The sequence below is a fragment of the Somniosus microcephalus genome, unplaced genomic scaffold, assembly GCF_052327205.1.
Source record: "Somniosus microcephalus isolate GS21.2 unplaced genomic scaffold, FLI_Smic_1.0 unresolved_chr5, whole genome shotgun sequence".
Lineage (NCBI taxonomy): Eukaryota > Metazoa > Chordata > Chondrichthyes > Squaliformes > Somniosidae > Somniosus > Somniosus microcephalus.
The window spans coordinates 46,274,944-46,302,869 of NW_028225183.1; positions in this window are offsets into that span (position 1 = coordinate 46,274,944).

Consider the following 27,926-nt stretch of genomic DNA (forward strand, 5'->3'; position numbering starts at 1 on the left):
TGAAGGTGAGGGAAGTGTGGAAATTGGAGGCAAAGTGAATGAAATTGTCTCGTTCGGGGCGAGAGCAGGAAGCGACGCTGATACAGTCATCAATGTTTCAGAAAAAGAGGTGAGGGAGGGGACCTGACTAGAACTGGAAGAAAGTGTGTTCCACATATCCCATGAAAAGGCAGGCATAGCTAGGCCACAAGCAGGTACCCATAGCAAAACCTTTGATTTGGAGGAAATGAGTGGAGTTAAAGGAGAAATTGTTGAATGTGAGTACAATTTCAGCCAGGCGGAGGAGGGTGGTGGTGGATGGGGACTGGTCGGGACTCTGTTCAAGGAAGAAGCTGAGCGCCCTCAGGCCATTCTGGTGGGGGATGGAGGTGTAGAGGGACTGTATGTCCATGGTGAAAAGGAAGCGGTTGGGGCAAGGAAACTGGAAACTGTTAAAGTGGTGGAGGGTGTCCAAAGAGTCGCGGATGTAAGTGGGAAGAGGCTGGACAAGGGGTGAAAAGATACATTCGAGATAGGAAGGGATATGTTCCGTGGGGCAAGAACAGGCTGAAATGATGGGTCTACCAGGGCAGTCCTGTTTGTGGATCTTGGGAAGGAGGTAGAAGTGGGCTGTGCAGTGTTGGGAAACTATGAGGTTGGTGGCCGCGGGGGGAAGATTTCCAGAGGAGATGAGGTCAGTGACAGTCTTGGAAACGGTAGTTTGATGTTCGGTAGTGAGGTCATGGTCCAGGTGAAGGTTGGAAGAGGTTTCGGAGAGTTGGCGTTCAGCTTCCGCTAGGTAGAGGTCAGTTCACCAAAAAGCAACAGCACCACCCTTGTCAGTGGGTTTAATGACAATGCCAGGTTTGGATCTAAGAGAATGAAGTGCTGCAAGTTCAGAGGGAGGTAGGTTGGAGTGAGTGAGGGGAGCAGAGAAATGGAGATGGCCGATATCACGGCAGCAGTTAGCGATGAAAAGATCTAGAGAGGGTAAGAGGCCAGGGGGAGGGGTCCAGGGAGAATGGGAAATCTGCAAGTGGGAGAAAGGGTCAGTCATGCGGGGGAAGACTCCTGGCCAGAGAAGTGGGCACGGAGACGAAGGCGGCATAAAAAGATCTCAACATCGTGCCGAGCTCGAAATTCTTTGAGGTGGGGGCATAAGGGAATGAAGCTCAGGCCTTTGCTCAGGACTGATCGTACGGGGTCAGAGTGTGGAAAGTCAGAGGGGATAGTGAAAAAGTGGCAGGGGTGAGATTGGGAGAAGGGGGGTCAGAGGAAAGTGAAGGGTAAGAAGAGTTGATGAAGCTATTTCAATGGAATATCACTTTGCAATATGACAGTCATTTGCAATGCAATAGCACATTGCAATGGAATATCACTTTGCAATATAATTGACATTTGCAATGCAATAGAACATTGCAATGGAGTATCACTTTGCAATATAATCATCATTTGCAATGCAATACAACATTGCAATGTAAAATCGCTTTGTAATATGATCATCATTTGCAATGCAATAGAACATTGTAATGGTTTATCACTGCAATATAATCGTCATTTGCAATGCAAAAGAACATTTCAATGGAATATCACTTTGCAATTAACATACATTTGCAATGCCATCAAACAATGCAATGGAATATAATTTTGCAATATAATAGTCGTTGCAATGCAATGGAACATTGCAATGGAACTTCACTTTGCAATATAATGGTAATTTGCAATGTAATAGAAAATTACAATGGAATATCGCTTTGCCTTCTGATCATCATTTGCAATGCAATAGGACTTTACAGCTGAACCACACTTTGCATTGTAGCAGTCATTTGCAATGCAATTGCACATTGCAATGCAATATCACTGCAATATCATCGTCATTTGCAATGCCATACCACATTGCAATGTAATATCACTTTGCAATATAATTGACATTTGCAATGCAATAAATTATTGCCATGGAATATGACTTTGCAATATAATGCTCTTGGCAATGCAATGGAACATTGCAATGGAATGTTACTTTTATAATGTAATAGTCATCGCAATGCAATGGAACATTGTGCTGCAATTTCAGTTGGCGTTATAATAGTCATTTGCAATGCAATATAACATTGCAATGGAATATCGCTTTGTAATAAGATCGTCATTTGGAATGCAATATAACATTGCAGTGTAATATCGATTTTGCAATATGATCGTCATTTGCAATGCAGTAGAACATTGCAATGGAATATCACTTTGCAATATAATTGTCGTTTGCAATGCAATAGCACATTGCAATGGAATATTACTTTGCGATATAATACTCATGGCAATGTAATGTAACATTGCAATGGAATATTACTATGTAATATAATAGTCATTGCAATGCAGTGGAACATTGCACTGCAATTTCAGTTTGAGTTATAATAGTCATTTGCAATGCAATATAACATTGCAATGGAATATCGCTTTGTAATAAGATCGTAATTTGCAATGGAATAGAACATTGCAGTGGAATATCGATTGTGGAATATGATCGTCATTTGCTATGCAGTAGAACATTGCAATGGAATATCACTTTGCAATATAATTGTCATTTGCAATGCAATAGCACATTGCAATGGAATATCACTTTGCAATACAATAGTCATTTGCAATGCAATATGATATTGCAATGGACTATTAACTTACAATATAACAGTTATTTGCAGAACAATATCACATTGCAATATAATGTCGCATTTCAATATGATCGTCCATGGCAATGCAGTAGAACATTGCAATGGATTAGCGCGTTGCAAAATAATAGTAATTTGAAATGCAATAGCACATTGCAATGGAGAATAACTTTACACTATAATTGTCATTTGAATTGCAATAGAACATTGTAATGGAATTTTAACTTGAAATATTATATCCATTTGCAATGCAATAGGACTTAGCAATGGAATAGCATTTTGCAACATAGAAGTCATTTGCAATGCAACAGAACATTGTAATGGATTAACACTGCAATATAATCGTCATTTGCAATGCAATAGAACATTGCAATGGAATATCACTTTGAAATATAATCGTCATTTGCAATGCAAACAAAAATTGCCATGGAATATGACTTTGCAATATAATAGTCATTGCAATGCAATGGAGTATTGCAATGGAATATCAGTTTGCAATATAACAGTCATGTGCAATGTACTAGTGCATTGCAATGGAATATCAGTTTGCAATACAATAGTCATTTGCAATGTAATAGAACATTGCAGTGGAATATTACCTCGAAATAGGATACACATTTGAAATGCAATAGCACGTTGAAATGGATAATCGACTGCCAATAAGATCGTCATTTGCAATGCATATAGAACATTGTAATGGAATGTCGCTTTGTAATATGATCATCATTTGCAATGCAATAGGACTTTGCAGTGGAATATCACTTTGCAATATAATAGAAATTTACAATGCAATAAACATTGCAATGGCATTTCATTACAATACTTTCATAAGTTGCAGTGCAATAGAACAATGCAATGGCATATCAGTTTGCAATATAATAGGTATTGCAATGCAATGGAACATTGCAATGGAATATCAGTTTGCAATATAATAGTCATTAGCAATGCCATAGAATATTGCAATGGCACTTCACTTTGCAATATAGATCTCATTTGCAATGCAATTGCAGATTACAATGGAATATCACTGCAATATAATAGTCATTTGCAATGCAATGGAATGTTGCAGTGGAATATCACTTTGCAATAAATAGTCATTTGCAATGCAATTGCGCATTGCAATGGAATATCGCTTTGCAATATGACCGTCAGTTGCAATGCAGTAGGACATTGCAATGGAATATCGCTTTGCAATATAATAGTCATTTGCAATGCAATAGAACATTGCAATGTAATATCACTTTGTAATATGGTCGTCATTTGCAATGCAATAGAACATGGCAATGAAATATCACTTTCCAGTATAATATTTATATGCAATGCAATAGATATTGCAATGGAATTTTAACTTGCAATATTATATTCATTTGCAATGCAATAGCACCTTGCAATGGAATTGCAGTTGGCATCATAGTAGTCATTCGCACTGCAACAGAATATTGCAATGGAATTTCACTGCAAAACAATCGTCATTTGCAATGCAATAGAACATTGCAATAGAATATTCCTTTGTAACAGAATAGTCGTTGCTGTGAAATGGAACATTGCAATGGAATATCAGATTGCAATATGAATGTCATTTGCAATTCAATCGGACATTGAAATGGAACATGACTTTACAATACAATAACATTTGCAATATAATAGAACATTGAAATGGAATATCGCCTTGCAATACGATCGTCATTTGCAATGAAGAAAACATTGCAATGTAATTTCACTTGCAATATAATAGGAATTTGCAATGCAATAGAGCATTGCAATGGAAATTCAGTGCAATATTATCGACAGTTGTAGTGCAATAGCACACTGCAGTGGTGTTAGATTCGAATTTGGCAAAACCCCAGACGAAGACAGAATTGAGGGCAAGTTCAAAAGGGAGAGCCATCCAGCTTCCTCAAGGTACGGGTGCACTCTCGAGGGACAAGTAGCAGTTCATTCAAGTTATACAATTCTATAAGCAATGCCCACCCACTACAGAATGGGTGCGTACACGTACAAACAGTTTCACAGCAGTTACTCTTTATTGGTTTGTGTGGTTAGTCACTCAACAGTCGGGCCCACCCCTTGAACTCGGGTACCCTCTGACCATGCCAGCCACAGATGTTAGTTGTTTCATCCTACTCCACACATCCCATTGTCGGCATGGAGTATAATTTGAGAAAATATATTTTATCCTGAACTGTCGAACAAGCAGAATGGCTAACAGGCCGCAGTGATTCATGTACCCTGTGATTGGAACAATTTTCGTTGGTAATTGTACCCTTCTCTCCTGGGAGGACAGGCCGTGTTTAGACAATGGCTCTACTGAGGCTGTGAACAAAAACATTCCGAACTTTGATAAGTAAATGGTGTCTTGCAGTCTGCCAATGTGCTTCAGTCAGCTAAACCTACACTATGGGTAAATAGGGGGTTAACATAGTCAAGTATCCCAGAATTCATTAGGACGAAGCTGGACCTTTCAGTCCCCCATTCCAACCCCAGTAAAGGACCCTTAAAGCGGGATTGGAGGTTGTGCTCTCTACGCTACGATAGTGTGATAAGCTGGTGGGTTTATGGTATGTCAGAAACGCATATACGTTTTCCCAGTTCAAATAGCACGAATGATGACGGTTTTCCTGTAACCCCCCCAATTTGTTCTTTACTCCCCCCTACCCCCAAGGACTTTGGCAATTCCAGGTAGGCCGCACATTTGTTGCATATGGTCTGGTGTGAATCTGTCGGGGTGGCCACCCGTGGAGGAACAAGATATGCATCAGATCAGTAAAGTTAATACTTATGCATTCCCTGATTCATTATACGATTGCTTCATTATTCATACACATGATTTTTCCAACAACTTGTTAATGTCATCATCTGAAAGGCTTGGAGTAGGAGCAGTACAAGCATTAACATTTTTAACCATTTGTTTTGCAATTTGTTTCGCCCGAGGCCGTTTACATTTCCTGCATGTCATACCGAACAAGGCCAGGACAATTACTAACTGCACCACGACTAATGCATGTGAAATCAGTCGGATCCATGGCTGGATCTGTATATTTAGTTCCAAATGTCATCCACTCATGTGGACACCTTGATCGCGTCAATGTCTTTCTTCAAATCCGTGTTCCGTTGTTGCAGAGTGTAGTCGAACTTTTGGGAGAGCCGTATCTCCTTTCGTAACTGCCAATGGTGTTCGGACCTTAGGGGTATAGGATACTCAAATGTGTTGATGTAGTTCCATAATCCATACTTGATGTCTTCAGACACTTGAAGAGAGGTAATATTAAACTGGTGTATGCCCAGCAACTACTCGTGTCCAATCCGTACCGGAACTGCTGGTGTGATGCAGAACTCTGGACTGGGGATGTCGCAAGTTAGATTGACATATTCAAACGTCTCCAAGCTGTTCGTTACACAGTATTCGCCTTTACCGGCATTTGCCACCTGGGTGGAGTTAATCTCCATGCCTGTGTTATTGAAACCACAGTGGGCTTTGGCTGATTGCATGCGGGCACATGATGATGGCATGTCTGGTGACACATCCTTCCAGCTTGGTACCCACCCGGTTTCCCTTAACCATCATTGCGTAAGGTGACATATTGTGGAAAGATACATGTATGCCATCTTTTAGTACACCAATATTATGTACCTGATATACCTCCCGCCCTTGTGTCTCCGGTGTCATCACCGGGAAGACCAAAACTAAACCCAGGAACCCGCCACCCCCTGTCTGGTTTGCTTTCGACCTGCGTGGGGTATACCCGTACCATGGCTTGGAATTGACAAACTGTCATATTGAGGCTACTTAAGAGACGTTTGGCCGTACTGGCCCACGTCCATGAGCCAGGGTCCCTTTTAACTGTTGGTTGGTAATCCACAGGGGTGCCTCCCCCGCCTGTATCTGTTTCAAGTTATCTCGGCTTTGCTCCACCTTCCAATTCCCATATGTGCTGCAAGCGCCGTTTGCTGCTGCCTGCTGTGAGGCATTGTATTCCGCTTTAGTTAACTTATGTATAGTCTGCGCGTGTTTTTCTAATACATTAGCTATATCCTGGAGGTATACGATTAATGTCTGGTCCTCCTTTAACTCTTGGTCCTCATTCATATTCTGCTTTTGTAAGATGGCTTTAATGCGGGAACCCTGATCCCGGACGTTCTGATCTAAGGTAGCCGGATCAATGGCGTTAACAACCGATGTGCCGGTGTTAAAGACCGTCACTGCATCATTAACTAAAGATCACTTACGTCGTCATACCCGCCGGCTTTTCTGTCTGAGTCTGCCTCTAGTACGATCCAAGCCTTGTTTCAATACCTGTGTTAGAAGGCACTGGTATAAGTTGAGTTTCTGGTGAACACCAAGCAGGCAGTGTGGTGCTGGCCAGGTTCAGCACGACTGACACTAATTCATGATGCACGTTATCATACAATATATCCCCAGTACGGGTGGACACCAGCCCACTAGCAGGTCCCTCCTTCATGTGGGGGCAGGTCAGTGGCTCGCGCTCCATGGAGAATGGTGTCATGGAACCCACTGGGGGTGGGGGTGTGGGTGGGGACACTCCAGTAGCAGTCAATCACAAGTGGTAGCCCGGGCTCCTCATATTGTTCTGTAATCCCGAAAGTTTGACATCTCTCTAGGGTAGGCATACATAAGGGGTCCGAACGCCCCATATAATTCTGGCAGCATATCCTGTCCTTCCTTCCTGTGACTTTACTGGTACAGATCACCTTGTGTGTTTTCTGTGGACCAGTGGCCATCTCACAGAAAAAGGGGGCTCCCAGCCAGACAACGCAGAACCACAGCGCCGTGGTAGGTGTCGTTTGTTCGCTTATCAGTAACCCTATCATTCCCAAGATAAGCCATCCCATCGTTATCCTATACCACCGCCAGGCATAAGGAGTCCAGTCCGTTTAGCTATCTTGGCACTAGCTTGTTGTAAATAGCAGCCTTTATCTCTCTCTCCCTCTGACCCTCTGTCTGTCTCCAGCCCCCTTTCGGTCTGTCCTGTTATTAGCCGTGGGCACAAGGCTCGGAGCGGGGTTAAGGCTACTTCATACGTGCCGTTGAGGCGGAGGAGGTGGCCTTGTGACAGTGGCTCAATGTAACTTACCTGACTTATCGAAATTCGGTGAGGGTTAGCAGCTGTCGGACGGGAATGTGTGAAGACAGTTTGCACTGTCCTCCTTCAGAGGCAGGAGGGCCTATAAAATGGGGCGGATATCCCCTCGGGAAAGTCCTCCAGTCCCGACACCAGCAGTTCCCAAAGAGCAGCTGTGTCTCGCAACCGGTCTATCTCCTCTGCACGGGGTAGGGTAAATAAAAGATTCAGAGTTCTGTTGGGATGTAGAACGAGGGGTCCGGTAATCTTACCAGAAAAGGGAGATAATCGGAACTCTAGAGTCAAGGGATGAGTTCCGAGGAAGGTTAGAGTCGTATAGTAGTGAGAGATCGCAGGATCTCTGGTTAAGTCAAATAACTGGACTGTAGAAAGGTCGACAGCCCCGGAAGTGGTGGCAGTAATGAGGGCGGGTCTACACATCTGTAAGAAAGAGTCAGGTAAAATAGCAACCCGAAGAATTGAATTACTCCTTCAAAATGCGGTCCTGATCAAATATAGGGGAGAAAAGACAGGTTATACTCGTTATTATTTCCTTTGAATCATAGGGTCCCCAAGAGATGGGGAAATATTCTCCCGGGCTCCATCAACGGCTTGATCTGGCCCCAGTGTCTCCATCTTACATCCAATTTGTCCTGTAGGCAAACGGAGGTTCCTGTACTTAGGAGGATATGGAAGGTCCCATCCCACCGTAGCTCCAAGGTACCTCGAACCGATTGCTTTAACATCACCCACTGTCCTACCCGAGGGGGCGCTTCCCAAATTCCCCTTTGTCTTTTGGCATCATGTGCCTCCTGTAAGTGTTGAACCAAAAGTGGTTGGCCTCATTGGCCTCACTGATCAGGCGTTGATATGTCAGGAAAGTTGTCTCGAATTAGGAAGTGTCCCCCGTACCCTGAGGGGGTGCATCTTGGGGTAACACCATAGCTCGTCCAGTCATTAGATCTAACGGGGTTAAGCCAGTGCCTTTGGCAGGCGTGGCTCGTGTGCCCCAAAGAATGGCGTGGAGGATTGCGTGCCACCTTTTTCCGGTCTGTAACATGGCCTTAGTCACAGACTGTTTTAAAGTACTGTTCATCCGTTCCACCATTCCTGTGGATGGCGGATGGTAAGGGATGTGCAACCGTTGTCGAACCCCCAGGAGGGCTAAAGCATGTTTCATGGCCTTGCCGCTCAAATAGGTTCCCTGATCGCACACTCTCTGGTAAGGCACCCCGCATCAGGGAAGGACTTCCATCACTAGGATTTTCGCAGCTGCTTCGGCTGTATTCCTCCTAGTGTGGAAGACCTCGACACAACGGGTAAAAGGGCCGATGACTAAAAATACATGGTTATACCCGCCGCTGGGTGGTAGCGGTCCTGCGAAATCCATTTGTAAGTGCGTTCAAGGTCCGCTGGGCCGCCGGGCGTGCCCCATACGTAAACATATGTGACCCTTGATTCCCGTTTGGAGGCAAGATAGACTTAGGCGCCCATACTCATGGATCTCTGTGGCCATGCTGGGCCACCACCAGGTGTCAGCTATAATGTAATATAACTTATACACCCACAAATACGCGGGCTCGTGCTAAGATTGTATCAGGGCATGTCGAATCAATGTAGGAACGACGTACTGGGTCTCGTGACGCCAAAACCCACTAGGGTCTTTGTACGCTCCCTCACGCAACCAGAACTGTATATTCTCAGGGGAATCGGAAAGTTACGTGGTTAGGAGCATATCGTTCGGTGAATCGCCGGCCAGAGAAGTCTCTTCAGTTCATATTACTTCCTTAGGACTAAGGGCCATCACAGGGAGAGCCAACCCGGCCAGTCGGGCGGTCAAATCGGCAGCTCGATTACCCTGGATTTCCGGCGACTCCCCTGCCTGGGGGGCCTGACTCTTTACTATCACCCCCTGCGTGGGGCCATCTGCTGCCCGAAGGAGTTCCATGATCGCGAAGCATGTTTAATAGTGTTGCCTAAAGTCGTCAAATATCCCCGCTGCTGTCACTGGCGGGAGTAATCGTGGACGGCAGAGCAGGCATATTGGCTGTCTGTATAGATATTTCTGGTTGTTCCTCTTGCCAACTGAAGGGGTCCAGTGAGGGTGGTGATTTCCGCCAGCTGGGCGCCACCCATCCCCAAGCCCCTTGGGCGAGGTTCTGTCCTGATGGGCCTACTACTGCCCATCAGGACAGACTGCCCAATGAGTGCTTGAATCCTTTTGGGGGTCAGAGTCCTACCCTCTGGGGAGATGATCTGACCAAGGTAGGTAATCCTAGGAAGCCCAATCTGAGCTTTGATCTGATTCAGTTTGAACACCCCCAGAACTAAAGTCTCCAGGACACACGTCAGGGCGTCCAGATGAGCTGAGGCCGAGGGACTACCTATGAGAATGTCATCAACATATTGAAGACAGGCGGAAGCTTGCATTCGGTTATCTGTTTATGCTGGCTGTAGAGCCTTCTCCGGTCTCTCGTGAAAAATAGTAGAGGCATTGTGAAATCCCTGAGGCAACCGTGTCCAAATATACTGGGTGGATCAGACAGTGAAAGAAAAGCGCTCTTGGGATTCGGGATCCAAAGGACATGTCCTAAATCCTTTTTGGATGTCCAGTGCCGTGAATATGGACAGGGTTGGGTAGGAGGCCGTTTAAAATAGTGCTGGGTTTTGCCACTAAGGCATGGAGCTTAGGAGGTTCCCGATTCAGTGCCTTTTAATCAACGGTCATTCTCCAGGATCCATCTGGTTTCTGCACTGGCCATAGCAGGGACTTAGTATGGGAGCAGGTCTTAGTCACTACATCGGTTTCTAATAAGTCTACTACTATAGACTCAACAGCCCATTGAGCTTCTGATCGGAGGGGGTATTGTCGGTGGGCCTCGAGGTAGGGACTGTGGACGCTAACTGGGTCCATCTCCGCTCTGCCACAGTTTAATTTGTGGGTGGCCAATGTGTGAGAGTACGTCTCACAAAATCTCCCCCATAGTCCTTCCTTCGCCCATGTGAGAAGCTAAGTCTCAAAAACTCTCCCCCATGGTCCTTCCTTCGCCCATGTGAGAGGGTAAGTCTCAAAAACACTCCCACGTGGTCCTTCCACCGCCCATGTGAGAGGTTAAGTCTCACAATCTCTCACCCATGGTCCTTCCTCCGCCCATGTGAGAGGGTAAGTCTCACAAACTCTCCCCCATGGTCCTTCCTCTGCCCATATGAGAGGGTAAGTCTCACAAACTCTCCCCCATGGTCCTTCCTCTGCCCATGTGAGAGGGTAAGTCTCAGAAACTCACCCCCATGGTCCTTCCTCCGCCCATGTGAGAGGGTATGTATCACAAATTCTCCCCCGTGTTCCTTCCTCCGCCCAAGTGAGAGGGTAAGTCTCACAAACTCTCCCCCATGGTCCTTCCTTCGCCCATGTGAGAGGGTAAGTCTCACAAACTCTCCCCCATGTTCCTTCCTCCGCCCATGTGAGAGGGTAAGTCTCACACCTATCCCCCATGGCCCTTCCTCCGCCCATGTGAGAGGGTAAGTCTCACAAACTCTCTCCCATGGTCCTGCCTCCGCCCATGTGAGAGGGTATATCTCACTAACTCTCACCCATGGTCCTTCCTCCGCCCATGTGAGAGGGTATATCTCACTAACTCTCACCCATGGCCCTTCCTCCGCCCATGTGAGAGGGTAAGTCTCACAAACTCTCCCCCATGGTCCTTCTTCCACCCATGTGAGATGGTAAGTCTCACTAACTCTCCCCCATGGTCCTTCCTCCGCCCATGTGAGAGGGTAAGTCTTACAAACTCTCCCCCATGGTCCTTCCTCCACCCATGTGAGAGGGTAAGCCTCACAAACTCTCCCCCATGGTCCTTCCTCCGCCCATGTGAGAGGGTAGTTTCTTACAAACTCTCCCCCATGGTCCTTCCTTCGCCCATATAAGAGGATAACTCTTACAAGCTCTCTCCCATGGTCCTTCCTCCACCCATGTGAGAGGGTAAGTCTCACAAACTCTCCCCCATGGTCCTTCTTCCGCCCATGTGAGAGGGTAAGTCTTACAAACTCTCTCCCATGGTCCATCCTCCACCCATGTGAGAGGGTAAGTCTCACAAACCCTCCCCCATGGTCCTTCCTCAGATCACGCGCATTTAACCGGGCGGGGGGCTTGTACTCTGCATTTTCGGGCTTTATATTCCTGGAAGGGACATCCCCCACCCGGCCCCCGTACATCCAATAGGTGGACACTTAGCAGCAACTTTGCCTCTATCTGGTGCAGGACATCTATACCTAAAGTCAGGCACTCGCTGTTGGGACCTACCCAAAGAGTGACCCACCAGCTACCGCTTCCTGGGGATAATTGCAGAGGAATCGGAAAAATCTGTTGGAGGATCGCGCTTTCTCCACTAGCCCCACTTATTTGGATGTTTCGAACTATAGTGGGAAATTCTGAGTCGGTTATGTGATCAGCTACCGGACTCGATTCTTTCCAGCCATTCCTGATCATTTCACTTTGGTATTTTAAATTAGCCTCTTGGACCCGTTTAACAACAGTGACACTGGTGGCCATAACTGGAACGTCCGGTGAAAAGGTTTCCCCCTCATCACCCATGTCAATCGTTACGTATATCCTTATGCTCTATCTTATACTTTAACTTGCTTACTTCACACTAATCTTATACTTTAATCGGCACAAACATATTACCTTAGACTCTAAATCAGGAATACACATTCAGGTCTAGTCTATTCCGTCAACCCGTGGTCTCCGTGAGGAATAATTTAACTATGTGAATAATTTTAATACTGTGGCAGGTGCTTCCGCCAAACCTTGTCTCTAATGGCGAGCCTATCCCCTTTCTGCCGAGACACGCATCTCAATTCCATAGGCTACAGACGTTGCCCACAAGGGCTTTATACAGAAAACCTCCCTGTCTCGAGCACAGGGCCGAACGCACTACATCAAACTCCACCCTTCAATACAGGACCCGTTTGAGCGTCCTACCCGAAGCACAGTATCCCACTTCTGAAACCAACTGTTAGACACGAATTTTTGGAGCAAAACCAGACGGGGAGACGGAACTGCTGATAAAATTAAAGTTTACTAGAAAACGACCGGGAGGCCATGTGCACAAAGGGAGGGAGACGAGCTTCCTCAAGCTCGCAGCTAACTCTAAAAAGAAAAGCTGCAATACAAGCATATTTATACCTTTAAATGGGCAACACCCACCGGTTACAAAATGTGGGCGTACACATACGATCAGTGTCACTACAGTTACTCTCTTATTGGATGATGCGGTTGTCATTCAACTGTCAGGGCCCGCCTTGAGGTGTCGTGTGACACTAAACATCTCACACTAGTTGTAGTTACTTTTTAGCAGTAAGAGCATAGTTTCCAGACATTGAGACTCCACAAAGTAGCTTTTAGCAAGGCCGCAACCATGCTTATCACCCCTGGTGTAATTGTGCTAATCCTGGAGATGTGCAGTTACTTCTTTAATCCCTCGAGAAAAGCTTGTTGTGATAATCAATGTCAGCTCGAGCTTCGAGCAAACATTCCAAAGCGAGATAAGATGTTTGAAGCAAGGATTGACTCAGAAAAGGCTGATTCCATTTTGTGTTAACTTGGTGGCCACAACTTGTTGTGGGATTTTAGGGACTTCTCTTACAAATGTTGTATAACCCAATTCTACAGTAGGAGCTAGGGCCTGAAGGATTGTAGCTCCAAAAGTGACATGTGTCTCCCCTAACCATGGAGCAAACAAATCAAAAAGCCATATACTCTGTGGCTAGTTCTCTTTACCTCTTTGAAGGGAAAGCTATGTTGAACACTGCTTCTGTAAAGCTGGTAACAACGTTCCAGAATGTTTAGAGATACGTGGGGTGGCATCAAGCAGTCTGGCGAAGCTGCTTTGGTCAGCTATTCTACAGTACTAGATAAAAAGCGTTAATATATAACGGTCAAGCATCCCATCATGCTTTGCAGCTATCTAAATGCTACATGTACGCTTTTACTACCTATATCTCTCAATAATGTAAAGCTAATCATCCTTTAAATATGATTTCTAGTATTACAGCCTAATGGTTTATGTGTTAGAGACTGGAGGATTCAAGCTTCGGCTCATAGGCGTAATTTTGCAATCCAACAGTGTCCATCCAGTTAAACATTATTTTCCGTGGTGAAATGAAATCAGCAGATTGTACAAAGGAAGAACATATAAATTAGTTCAGGGCTTGACTTGGCGGGCGCTGTGAGGCTGTTTACCCTGGCTTTGGAGTCCAGAACTGGGGGTCAAAGTTTCGGAATAAGGGGCCGGTCATTTAGGACTGAGATGACGAGAAATTGCTTCATTCTAAGGGTTCTGAAACTTTATAATTCTCTACCGCAGAGGGTTGTGGCTGTTCAGTCGTTGAGTGCATTCCTAACCGAGATGGATTTGGACATTACTGAAATCAAGGTATATGGGGCTGGGTCGGTAATTTTCAGTTCAGGTAGCGGATCAGTCGTGATCATATTGAATGGCGGAGCAGGCTCGAGGGCCGCATGGCCAAATCCTGCTGCTATTTCAGATGTACTCATGTACCGATCTTGGCCAGCAGGGTTGCGAACTGTGGCCGGTCTGGCTTAGTTCGTTAAATAAGCATCGCAGTAGGAAGCAGCATCAACTGGAAGATGGCTGCGCGGACGTTGTGCATTTTTTTCAATGGGTTGCTAAATAAACATTTTCGACGGTTAAAATTGCTTTTACGGTTTCAAGAGCTTTAAACAATGTATTATTTCTCCTGTCGCCCAGGCCTCTCGTGATGCCGTGACGTAATAATGGGATAAAATGCTTGTTTTACTTTCTGCTTGAATGCGTCTCGGCACAGGAACCGAAAGGCAGCAGTTCAAATTAATAATAACAGATCATTTAGGACGACGTCCTCGTTGCCGTAGTCGGCAGGATTGGAAACTTCGCTGGAAATACCCAATTGATTACTATTCCATCGTCTTAAACACTATGCCACGAGTTCCCCGACGGTGCACTGGGCCCACGCAGCTTCTCATTTGCTGCGAAATCGAGACCACCCAGGGACGTGAGTAGCTTATAATTTTTGCAAGCATATCTATTGTATAAAAATGGAGTCTTAGATTCCATGAAAGGAACAGTGGTGTGCATAATGCTGCTGCCTTCCTGCTTCCAATGGGAGCAATCGGTTCATCGATCAGTCTTCTGCCAGGCTGCCTGGATATTCTATTTCCCTTATTCCAATATTCCAAGTGCATCGTTCTTGCATGAAAATCCAGCAGGGAAATCGGCCACAGTAGTTATTCCATTCTGAAAACCATTTTCTACTCTTTCCTCAGTTTTACACTTAAATGGATTAGAACGGAAAGCTTGAAACAATTACAATTGCCAGACAACTTCAGCTTCCTTGCATCGCCCCCGCACCCGGAACGCGTGACAAGAACCAACCAATCACATAGAGCGGCGCGAGAGCTCCACCATTGAATATGCCCAATCAGGGCCTGAGGATTTATCTGATCCGTCACAAGCAGCTCCAGTAGGTTAGAGGACTCGGCTGTGAGCGGATAGCTTCTTCCTGTCGCTGCCGCCGCGGCCGAGAAGCGAGCAGCCCCTGCAATCTCTTGTTTTCAGCCAAATGATAGAGGTATGAATTTCTAATCAGAAATTCTTTGACGCGAGCTGATTTGGCTGCTGTTTTTGAATGCGGTTTAGTGCCTCGCACGGGCCTTGATCTTTTCTTGTTGCGTGCGGTTTGCAGTGTGTGAACGCTTAACGTATTGAGACTGAAATGAAGTGCAATGTCTGATTCAAATTGTTGCTTCATATGGCGTTCGGTCACATTGAGGCAATTCGACACTACGATCGGGATTCAAATCGCCTTTTCTCTCGTGTGCTGCTTTATTCCTTTTATAAGGCGTGTGTGTGTCAGAGAATATGGTTGGCGGATAAATCTGCGGCTGCATTTTATTACCTACTGCTTGTCCATCCAGTTAAACATTGTTTTCTGTGGTGAAATGAAATCAGCAGACTTTACGAAGGAAGAATATATACATTCTTTCAGGGCTTGACTGGGCGGATGCTGAGAGGCTGTTTACCCTGGCTGTGGAGCCCCGAACTAGGGGTCAAAGATTCAGAATAAGGGGCCGGCCATTTAGGATTGAGATGAGGAGAAATTGCTTCATTCTCATGGTTGGGTATCATTGTAATTCTCCGCCGCAGAAGGCTGTGGCTGTTCAGTCGTTGAGTACATTCCTAACCGAGATGGATGGTACATTACAGAAATCATTCTATATGGTGCTAGGTCGGTAATTTTCAGTTGAGGTAGAGGATCAGCAATGATCTTACTCAATGGCGGAGCATGATCGAGGGCCGCATGGCCAAATCCTGCTCCTATTTCTTATGTTCTCATGTACCGATCTTGGCCGGCGGGATTGAAAACTGTGCCTCGTCTGGCTTAGTTCATTAAATAAGCATCACATTAGGAAGCAGTATCAGCTGGAAGATGGCTGCGCGGACGACGTGCATTTTCTTCAATGGGTTGCAAAATAAATATTTTCGACGGTTAAAATTGCTTTCACGTTTTCAAGAGCATTAAACAATGTAGTATTTCTCCTGTCGCCTAGACCTCTCTTAATGACGTGATGTCATAATAGGGTGACCTGCTTGTTATACTGTCTGCTTGAATCGTTGTCTGATTGTGGCTTTGAATCTCGGCACAGGAACCGAAAGGCAGCAGTTAAAATTAAGTGAAAACGGATCATTTGGGACGACGTCTTCGTTGACATAATTCGAACCTGCGCAGGCAAACCCCAAATAGATTACTATTCCATTGCTTTAACCACCCGGCCACGACTACCCCGACCGTGGGTTGGACCCACGCAACTATCATTTGCTGCGAAATCGGTGCCTCTGCTGTGAACGCTCTGGTACATAATCACTTGGGTTCCTGTGGAATAACTCCAGTTGCAAAGCTTTTCTTATCTGTCTCTGTGGCACAATGGGCCAGCGCGTTCGCCTGTTAATTGAAAGGTTGGTGGTTCGAGCCCACCGAAAAAGAAAAGCAGCTCTTAATTTTTGCAAATTTATCTATTGTATAAAATGGAGTCTTTGATTCCGTGAAATGAACAGTGGTGAGCATACTGCTGCTGCCTTCCTGCTTCCAACGGGAACAATCGCATCATCGATCAGTCTTCTGCCAGGCAGCCTGGATATTCTACTTCCCTTATACCAATATTCCAAGTGCAGCGTTGTTGCCACGAAAATCCAGCAGGGAAATCGGCCACAGCAGATAATCCATTCTGAAAACCCTTTTCCACACTTTCCTCAGTTTTACACTTGCATGGATTAGAACGGAATGCTTGAAACAATTACAATTGCCAGACAACTTCAGCTTCCATGCATCGCCCTGCACCCTATTCACGTGACAACAACCAACCAATCAAATAGAACGGCGCGAGAACGCCCCCATTGAATGTGTCCAATTAGGGCCTGAGGATTGAACTGCTCCATCACAATCAGCTGCAATACTTTGGAGGACTCGGCTGTGAGCGGCTGACTTGTTCCTGCCGCTGGCGCGGTGGCCGAGAAGCGACCAGCCCCTGAAATCTCTTGTTTTCAGCCAAATGCTAGAGGTATGAATTTCTAATCAGAAATTCTTTGACGCAAGCTGATTTGATTGCTGTTTTTGAATGCGGTTTAGTGACTCGCACGGGCCTTGTGCTTTTCTTTTTGCGTGCGGTTTGCAGTGTTTGATCGCTTAACGTTTTGAGACTGAAATGAAGTGCAATGTCTGATTCAAATTGTTGGTTCATATGGCGTTTGGTCACGTTGAGGCAATTCGACACTACCAACGGGATTCAAATCGACTTTACTCTCCTGTGCTGCTTTTGTCCTTTTATAAGGCGTGTGTGTGTCAGAGAATGTAGTTGGCGAATAAATCTGCGGCTTCATTTTATTACCGACTGCTTGTCCATCCAGTTAAACATTGTTTTCTGTGGTGAAATGAAATCAGCAGACTTTACGAAGGAAGAATATATACATTCTTTCAGGGCTTGACTGGGCGTATGCTGAGAGGCTGTTTACCCTGGCTGTGGAGCCCCGATCTGGGGGTCAAAGATTCAGAATAAGGGGCCGGCCATTTAAGATTGGGATGAGGAGAAATTGCTTCATTCTCATGGTTGGGTATCTTTGTAATTCTCCGCCGCAGAAGGCTGTGGCTGTTCAGTCGTTGAGTACATCCCTAACCGAGATGGATTGTACATTACAGAAATCATTCCAAATGGGGCTAGGTCGGTAATTTTCAGTTGAGGTAAAGGATCAGCAATGATCTTACTGAATGGCGGAGCAGGATCGAGGGCCGCATGGCCAAATCCTGCTCCTATTTCTTATGTTCTCATGTCCCGATCTTGGCCGGAGGGATTGAGAACTGTGGCTCGTCTGGCTTAGTTCATTAAATAAGCATCACAGTAAGAAGCAGTATCAGCTGGAAGATGGCTGCGCGGACGACGTGCATTTTCTTCAATGGGTATCAAAATAAATATTTTCGACGGTTAAAATTGCATTCACATTTTCAAGAGCATTAAACAATGTGGTATTTCTCCTGTCGCCTAGGCCTCTCGTAATGACGTGATGTAATAATGGGGTGACCTCCTTGTTATACTGTTTGCTTGAATCGTTGTTTGATTGCAGCTTTGAATCTCGGCACAGGAACCGAAAGGCAGCAGTTAAAATTAAGTAAAAGCGGATAATTTGGGACGATGTCTTCGTTGACATAATTCGAACCTGCGCAGGCAAACCCCAATAGATTACTATTCCATCGCCTTAACCACCCGGCCACGACTACCCCGACCGTGGGTTGGACCCACGCAACTATCATTTGCTGCGAAATCGGTGCCTCTGCTGTGAACGCTCTGGTACATAATCAGTTGGGTTCCTGTGGAATAATTCCAATTGCAAAGTTTTTGGCATCTGTCTCTGTGGCACAATGGGCCAGCGCGTTCACTTGTTAATTGAAAAGTTGATGGTTCGAGCCCACCGAAAGTGGTGCGTACCTTTTAATTTTTGCAAATTTATCTATTGTATAAAATGGAGTATTTGATTCCGTGAAATGAACAGTGGTGAGCATACTGCTGCTGCCTTCCTGCTTCCAATGGGAACAGTCGCTTCATCGATCAGTCTTCTGCCAGGCAGCCTGGATTATCTATTTCCCTTATACCAATATTCCAAGTGCAGCGTTCTTGCCACGAAAATCCAGCGGGGAAATCGGCCACAGCAGATAATCCATTCTGAAAACCCTTTTCCACACTTTCCTCAGTTTTACACTTGCATGGATTAGAACGGAATGCTTGAAACAATTACAATTGCCAGACAACTTCAGCTTCCATGCATCGCCCTGCACCCTAGTCAGGTGACAACAACCAACCAATCAAATAGAACAGCGCGAGAACGCCCCCATTGAATGTGTCCAATTAGGGCCTGAAGATTGAACTGCTCCATCACAACCAGCTCCAATACTTTGGAGGACTCGGCTGTGAGCGGCTGACTTGTTCCTGTCGCTGGCGCGGTGGCCGAGAAGCGACCAGCCCCTGCAATCTCTTGTTTTCAGCAAAATGCTAGAGATATGAATTTCTAATCAGAATTTCTTTGACGCAAGCTGATTTGATTGCTGTTTTTAAATGCGGTTTAGTGACTCGCACGGGCCTTGTGCTTTTCTTTTTGCGTGCGGTTTTCAGTGTTTGACGCTTAACGTTTTGAGACTGAAATGAAGTGCAATGTCTGATTCAAATTGTTGGTTCATATGGCGTTTGCTCACGTTGAGGCAATTTGACACTACCAACGGGATTCAAATCGACTTTACTCTCCTGTGCTGCTTTTGTCCTTTTATACGGCGTGTGTTTCAGGGAATGTGGTTGGAGAATGAATTTGCGTCTGCATTGTATTACCTGCTGCTTGTCCATCCGGTGTTTTCTGTGGTGAAATGAAATCAGCAGACTGTAGGAAGGAAGAACATATAAATTTTTTGGGACTTTACTGGCCGGATGCTGAGAGGCTGTTTACCCTGGCTGTGGAGCCCCGAACTAGTGGTCAAAGATTCAAAATAAGGGGCCGGCCATTTAAGATTGAGATGAGGAGAAATTGCTTCATTCTCATGGTTGGGTATCTTTGTAATTCTCCGCCTCAGAGGGCTGTGGCTGATCAGTCGTTGATTACATTCCTGACCGAGATGCATTTGTACATTACGGAAATCAAGGTATATGGGGCTAGGTCGGTAATTTTCAGTTGAGGTAGAGGATCAGTCATGCCATTATTTAATGGCGGAGCAGGATCGAGGGGGGCATGGCCAAATCCTGCTCCTATGTCTCATTTTCTCAAGTACCGATCTTGGCCGGTGGAGTAGAGAACTGTGGCTGGTCTGGCTTAGTTCATTAAATGAGCATAGCAGTAGGAAGTAGCATAAACTGGAAGATGGCTGTGCGGACGACGTGCATATTCTTCATTGGGTTGCAAAATAAATATTTTCGACGGTTAAAATTGCTTTCACGGTTTCAAGAGCATTAAACAATGTATTATTTCTCCTGTGGCCGACGCCTCTCGTAAAGACGTGATGTAATAATGGGGTGAAGTGCTGGTTTAACTTTCTGCTTGAATCGTTGTTTGATTGTCGCTTTGAATATGTCTCGCCACAGGAACCGAAAGGCAGCAGGTAAAATGAAGTAAAAACGGATCACTTGGGACGACGTCTTCATTTATGTAGCTGGCAGGATTCGAACCTACGCTGAAAAACCCCAATAATCTTCAAGTCCATCGCCTTAACTGCGCGGCCACGACAGTCGATTAGACCCACACAGCGTCTCATTTGTTGCAAAATCGGTACCTCTGCTGTGAACGCTCTGGTATATAATAACTTGGGTTCCTGTCGAATAATTCCAATTGCAACGTGCTTTTTGTATGTCGCTGTGGCGCAATGGGCCAACGCGTCTGGCTGTTAACTGACAGGTTGGGGGTTCGAGCCCTTCCAAGGACGTAAGCAGTTTTTACTTTTTGTCAACATAAATATTGTATAAAAATGGAGTTGTTGATTCCGTGAAATGCACAGTGGTGAGCATACTGCTGCTGCCTTCCTGCTTCCAATGCGAACAATCGTTTTATCGATCAGTCTTCTGCCAGGCAGCCTGGATTATCTATTTCCCTTTTACCAATATTCCAAGTGCAGCGTTCTTGCCATGAAAATCCAGCAGGAAAATTTGCTTCAATTATTAATGCATTCAGAAAACTCTTTTCTACACTTTCCTCAGTTTTATACCTACATGGACTAGAACGGAAAATTTGAAACAATAACAATTGCCAGACAACTTCAGCTTCCCTGCATCGCCCCGCACCCTGAGCAGGTGTCAACAACCATTCAATCACATACAGAGGCGTCAGAATGCCCCCATTTGAATGTGTCCAATCAGGGCCTGAAGATTGAGCAGCTCCGTCACAATCAGCTCCAGCACCTTGGAGGACTCGGTTGTGAGCGGATTTCTTTTTCCTGTCGCTGGCACCGTGGCGGAGAAGCGAGCAGCCGCTGCAATCTCTTGTTTTCAGCCAAATGTTGGTGGTATGAATTTCTAATCAGAAATTCTTTGACGCAAGCTGATTTGGTTCCTGTGTTTGAATGCGCTTTAGTGCCTCGCACGGGCCTTGATCTTTTCTTTTTGCGTGCGGTTTGCAGTGTGTGATCGCTTAACGTTTTGAGACTGAAATGAAGTGCAATGTCTGACTCAAATTGTTGCTTCATATGGCGTACGGTCAAATTGAGGCAATTTGACACTGCGAACGGGATTCAAATCGCCTTTTCTCTCCTGTGCTGCTTTTGTCCTTTTATGCGGCGCGTGTGTGTCAGAGAATGTGGTTGGAGATTAAATCTGCGGCTGCATTGTATTACCTGTGCTTGTCCATCCAGTTAAACATTGGTTTCTGTGGTGAAATGAAATCAGCAGACTGTACGAAGGAAGAATATATAAATTATTTCAGGGCTTGACTGGGCGGATGCTGAAAGGCTGTTTACCCTGTCTGTGGAGCCCCGAACTATGGGTCAAAGGTTCAGAATAAGGGGCCGGCCATTAAAATGAGGAGAAATTGCTTCATTCTCATGGTTGGGTATCTTTATAATTCTCCGCCGCAGAGGGCTGTGGCTGTTCAGTCGTTGAGTACATCCCTAACCGAGATGGATTTGTACATTACGGAAATCAAGGTATATGGGGCTAGGTAGGTAATTTTAAGTTGAGGCAGAGGATCAGCCATGATAACCACCTTTAACCAAATCCTTCCCCCCAATCCTTCTCCTTTCTCGCTCGGCGGTCAGCGTCTCCCTCCTTGTGGAAGCTTGGAGCTGTTTCCCTGAGGTTTGTCACACGGAAGGGAAAGGATAGATTTATCTTACTTAACTCAAGTTATTATTCTGTTCCTTGGCAGCAGAATTACTAAAAGTTTGATGCATGCTTTAAAAATTGTCTTTTTTGTGCAACATTTAATGGGACTTCTTTAATTATAATGGTTACTTAAGTAAGAAGCTTAGCCCTGTATTGACCAGGAATGTGAACTCGGGTTTCACCGCGTGGCATGCGAGAATTCTTCCCTGAACTACCAATGCACACCGAAAGCCGCGTTTCAATTGTCCTGTCAAATTCTTGTTTCTGCTATTGAAAGAATAAAAGACAAAGCAAAATAATGCAGAATCTGGAAAGTGAATTATTCAGAAAATGCTCTAAACACTCCGCAGCTCCGGGGTCATCTCTGGAGAGTAAACACAGGGTTACTGTTTCAGGTCGAGGAGCGCTCCTCAGATCCAAGGTTTTGCACCAATCAATGAAAGAAATTGCAGGTAATTTGATTAAAATTGATATGTCCACGCTCTCGTCAGTGTGATTTTACAGATACAGGGTTATTTTGTCGCTTAAATTCGCAAATTATAATATTAAGCTGGGAGTCCAAGCCAGAAACTCCTCTTTACTGAACAGGAAATTTAACCGACTAAGCCACGGAGCCAAAGCTACAGGTATTGTCTGTCCCTCTGGTTGTGTTCATTCATTCTCCACCTGTGTGTGGTTTCTGAATCCAGGAGTGTGTGCTGCTTTGTGTCTGTGTGGCAGACTTGAAGATAAGACCTGCCCGCGCTCCCAGGTTGACAATGTGGAAAATGTGCAGCAGGCTTCTGGAAACAGATGCATTTATATAGTTACCTCACAATTTCGGCACATCTGGGACTGATTTCCCGCTTTTAACAATAAAATCGCGTGTTTCTTGTTATACACTGGACACAGGGTCTGCACAGAATTTTTGGCAGTTATTATTTTAAGTGTTTTGCAATGTCGCCAAGCTGAGCGAATTGGGGATTTCTGGCTGAAAAGTGGGAAGCTCGTCCGTGATTTGGAACCTCGCCTCTCACATTTAATTCAGTTGATTTTTCTGTGTGAATTTCATACCCCTAGACCCCATCTCTCAATTTCTCCGTCACTTTCCACTGATTGACTTCTCAGGCTGACCTGAACTGCCGAGGCTGATCTAACCCGCAACACCATTAGAAAAGAGTAAAGAAAGAAAGATTGACTGTGATGGCGGGGAAGTAATTCAGAAAAGGAAAATTCGGACTCTCAAAACGAATCTGGGGAAGTGAGGCTATTATATAGTTGACTCGAAATGTTTCGTGTACCACATGATCTTGCTGTACATTGTATAATAAAGCGGGGGATTGGATGGACAGAAGCTGTACATTGTATAAGAAAGCGGGACTGGATGGACAGAAGCGGTACATTGTATAAGAAAGCGGGATTGGATGGACAGAAGCGGCACATTGTATAAGAAAGCGGGATTGGATGGACAGAAGCGGTACATTTTATAAGAAAGCGGGATTGTTTGGACAGAAGCGCTACATTGTATAAGAAAGCGGGATTGGATGGTCAGAAGCTGTACAATATATAAAAAAGCGGGAGTGGATGGACAGAAGCTGTACATTGTATAAGAAAGCAGGATTGGATGGGCAGAAGCGGTACATTGTATAAGAAAGCGGGATTGGATGGACAGAAGCTGTACATTATATAAAGAAGCGGGAGTGGATGGACAGAAGCTGTACATTGTATAAGAAATTGGGATTGGATGGACAGAAGCGGTACATTTTATAAAAAAGCGGGATTGGATGGACAGAAGCGGTACATTGTATAAAAAAGCGGGATTGGATGGACAGAAGCGGTACATTGTATAAGAAAGCGGGATTGGATGGACAGAAGCGGTACATTGTATAAGAAAGTGCGACTGGATGGACAGAAGCGGTACATTGTATTAAAAAGCAGGATTGAATGGAAAGAAGCTGTACATTGTATAAGAAAGTGTGATTGGATGGACTGAAGCTGTACATTGTACAAGAAAGTGTGATTGGATGGACTGAAGCTGTACATTGTATAAGAAAGTGCGACTGGATGGACAGAAGCGGTACATTGTATTAAAAAGCAGGATTGTATGGAAAGAAGCTGTACATTGTATAAGAAAGCGGGACAGATGGACAGGAGCTTTACATTGTATAAGAAAGCGGGGTTGGATAGGGAGAAGCGGTATTGTATTAGAAATCGGGATTGGATGGACAGAAGCGGTCTGAAAGGACGGCTGATCGGTTGTAAGTAGCAACAAAATTGTAAGGCTTCGATTCCAGAAACTCGTTCGTCTTGGGGTTTGATTCTCGCTGGGGGAGGGTTTTCATTGATTGACATGGGAGAGATTCACAGATCCATATAATGCCTTTTTTAGCGTTGCAGAAGGTGAGATTGACATCTCTAGAGAATGTTTGAGCTCCAGTGGACAGAATGCACAGGGTTTATCGACACAACACACGTGGAGTAAAGAAAATATTCCAAGCCGGTGCACAGACTGAAGCTGACAAATTGATTAATCACTATTAAACTGACCTCATTGGCGATTCCCATTCCTTGAAGGACATGCATGAACGAGTTGTTGTTTTGTTGCTGAAGCTCACCAGCGAAACCTGGCTAAACAGTGACTCTGGCGGGACTGGAGCCCACAACATTTAAATGCCATTCCGACCATTGAACTTGAAGTCCAATGCACTAATCATTGTCTTCCTCATTGCTTGCTGTACCAGGATGCGAACTTTATGTTTCTTCCACGAAGACACCCAAATCTCTCTGAACACCAACATTTAAAAATATTCTGGTTTCCATTCTTCCTACCAAAGTGAATAACCTCGCATTTCCCTACATTATACTCCATCTGCCACCTTACTGCCCACTCATTTAGACTATCTATATTCCTTTGCAGACTTTTTGTGTTCCCCTCACAGCTTACTGTCCCACCTAGCTTTGTATCAGCAGCAAACTTGGATACATTACACTGCATCCCTTCATCTAGATCATTGATATAATTTGTACTAGCAGAGTCCCTGATCCTTGCATCACAACACCAGTCACAGCCTGCCAACCTGAAAAAGATCCGTTTATCCCTATTCTGTGCTTTCTGTCCGTTAACCGATCCTCTATTCATGCTAATATATTACCCCAAACCCATGACCCCTAATCTTGTGTAATAACCTTTTATGTGGCTCCTTATCGAATGCCTTTTGGAAATCCAAATATACTACATACACTGGTTAATTTTTATCTACCCTGCTAGTTACATTTTGTTGGTGGTGAAATCGTATTTACTCCTTCAAAACCGAGTGCTCACATGCCTGTGCCTTATGCTTCGTAATTCAAACTGTCATCTTCTCCCAGCTTTTTCTTCCTTCCACAATTATTAGCCCTCCTTTACCTTCCTCCTTCAAATTCATTGTTACTTGCCTGCGGCACTGTCTTAATCTAACCTTCACTGTCATGTGCTTACAGCATTTAGTTTGCTCTGCTACCACCGCTTTTCCTAGTGGGCACATGTCCCATTCGCACCAATGCACATTAGTGCCTTAAAACCAGAAGATAATTTTAGATCTGCGGAACACGCGGCAGACAAGCGATGGGAAAGCAAGGCCGGTGTTCACAAGGCCACTGCCCAAACTTTCACGATGTTTTCCTGGGGGAATCTTGTGATAACGGGGATGTTAACTGAAGAACTGGGTTTTGTATTCATGTAGAAATGATAAGGTTAACCCTTTTTACAGCTCCCTCGTCATTTGCTTTTCCTGTCAATCTTACAAGCGCTGTAAAGCCCGTGTAGTTCGGATTTCGCTCTCAGCTTCTCCCGTCGGTGTGAAAATAAAACAGGAGGAGGCGAGGATAGCCCTGAACAGCAGAGCTTGGCACTGACTCTATTGCTATTGCTGCAGGAGTTGTTCTCTTCCAATAAATATTTCCCTCACCATTATAACGCCTGTTATAACTCACAGGCTTTAAATGGACGGTTTTATTAGATGTTGTCGCGATTCCAATCAAATACATATTAATAAATCTGCAAAAACACGAGGTTAGGATGCGATCCTTGTCCAATAATTATAAACCGCGAGCAGGGAGGAAGGAAATGAAGGGAGGAACTGAAGAAGGAGAGAATGAAGGACGAAAGGAGTGAAGGAAGGAAGGAGGGAAGGAAGGAAGGTAGTTAGGAAGATAGGAAGGAAGGAAGGTGGAAGGAAGGAAGGAAGGAAGGAAGGAAGGAAGGAAGGAAGGTAGGAAGGAAGGAAGGATGGGAGATGTTTTGAAGGAAAGAAAGAAGGAACGAACGAAGGAATGGAAGGAGCTGGGTTAAATATTAGTTTGAGTTAACTAAAAAGGGGGCAGAGATCAGGTGAGGATAAATTTAGAAATCTAAAGAGAAAGGTCAAGGCAATAGAGCAGTGTAGCGATAAGGGTAAAAATAACCATAGTGTGACAAGAATGGACAGAGACCTTAACGGTAGCAGTGCAGCAGAGAATTAGTTAAAAGCATGGAATAATGGTAAAGAAATGTAATAAAATCGCTCTTTGTCTAAATGCATGAAGCAGTCGTTACAAGATAGACGAACTCGTGGCACAAGTATAAAGATAAATGGTTTGATCTAATAACCATTACAGAGTCATGGTAGCAAGCTGGCCAAGGTTGGAAGTAAAGGTCCCAGGGTAGTTGACGTTTCGAAAAGACAGGCAGAATGGAAAAGCAGGGGCAGTAGCCCTGATAATAAAGGATGACATAAGGACAGTTGTGAGAAGGCATCTCTGCTCGGAAGATCAGGAAGTAGAAACAGTATGGGTGGGACTAACGAATAACAAGGGGCAGAAAACACAGGTAGGAGGAGTATATAGGCCTCCTTACAGTAGTTGTGCCGTTGGACAGAATATTAATCAAGAAATAGTAAGAGCTTGCAAGAAAGGTAATGCAATAATCTTGGGAGACATCAATCTTCATAGAGACTGGCCAAATCAAATTGGCAGAGGTAGTCTGGAGGACGAGTTCATGGAATGCTTTCAGGACAGTTTCCAAGAACAATATTTCATGGAAACAACCAGGGAACAGGCTATTGTATATCCTCTACTGTGTAATGAGACAGCGTTAATTAGCCAATTGAATAGACACGGATCATCTGGGGAAGAGTGATCATAATTTGATAGAATTTCACATACATTTTGAGAGTGATTTATTTAAGTCCGAAACTAGAGTCTTAAACGTAAATAAAACCTATTACATAGGTTTGAGGGGCGAGTTGGCTAAGGTAGATTGGAACAATAGATTAACGGATATGGCATTATTTTAGCAGTGGCTAGCATTTAAGGAAATATTTCATAATTGTCAACAATAATACATTCCGTTGAGAAACTAAAACTCCACGGGAAAAGTGATCCAACCGTGGCTAACTAAAGAAGTTAAGAATAGCATTAGATTGACCGATGAAGCTTATAATGTTGCAAAGAGTAATAGTAAGCATGACGATTAGGAGAGTTTCAGAAACCAGCAAATGTTGACCAAAAATTGATAAAAGGGGGAAAAATTGAATTTAAGAGAAGACTACAAGAAATATAAAAGCAGATTGTAAGAGCTTCTACAAGTATGTAATAAGCAAGAGAATAGCTAATGTAAACGTTGGTCCCTTAGAAGCTGAGATGGGATAGATTATTATCAGGAATAAGGCAATGGCGGAAACGTTAATGAAATATCTTGTATTTGCCTTCACAGTAGAAGTCACAAAAAGCATACCAAAAGTGATGGGGAACCAAGGGTCTAATGAGGATGAGGAGCTTAATGTAATTAATATAAGTAGAGAAAAGGTACTA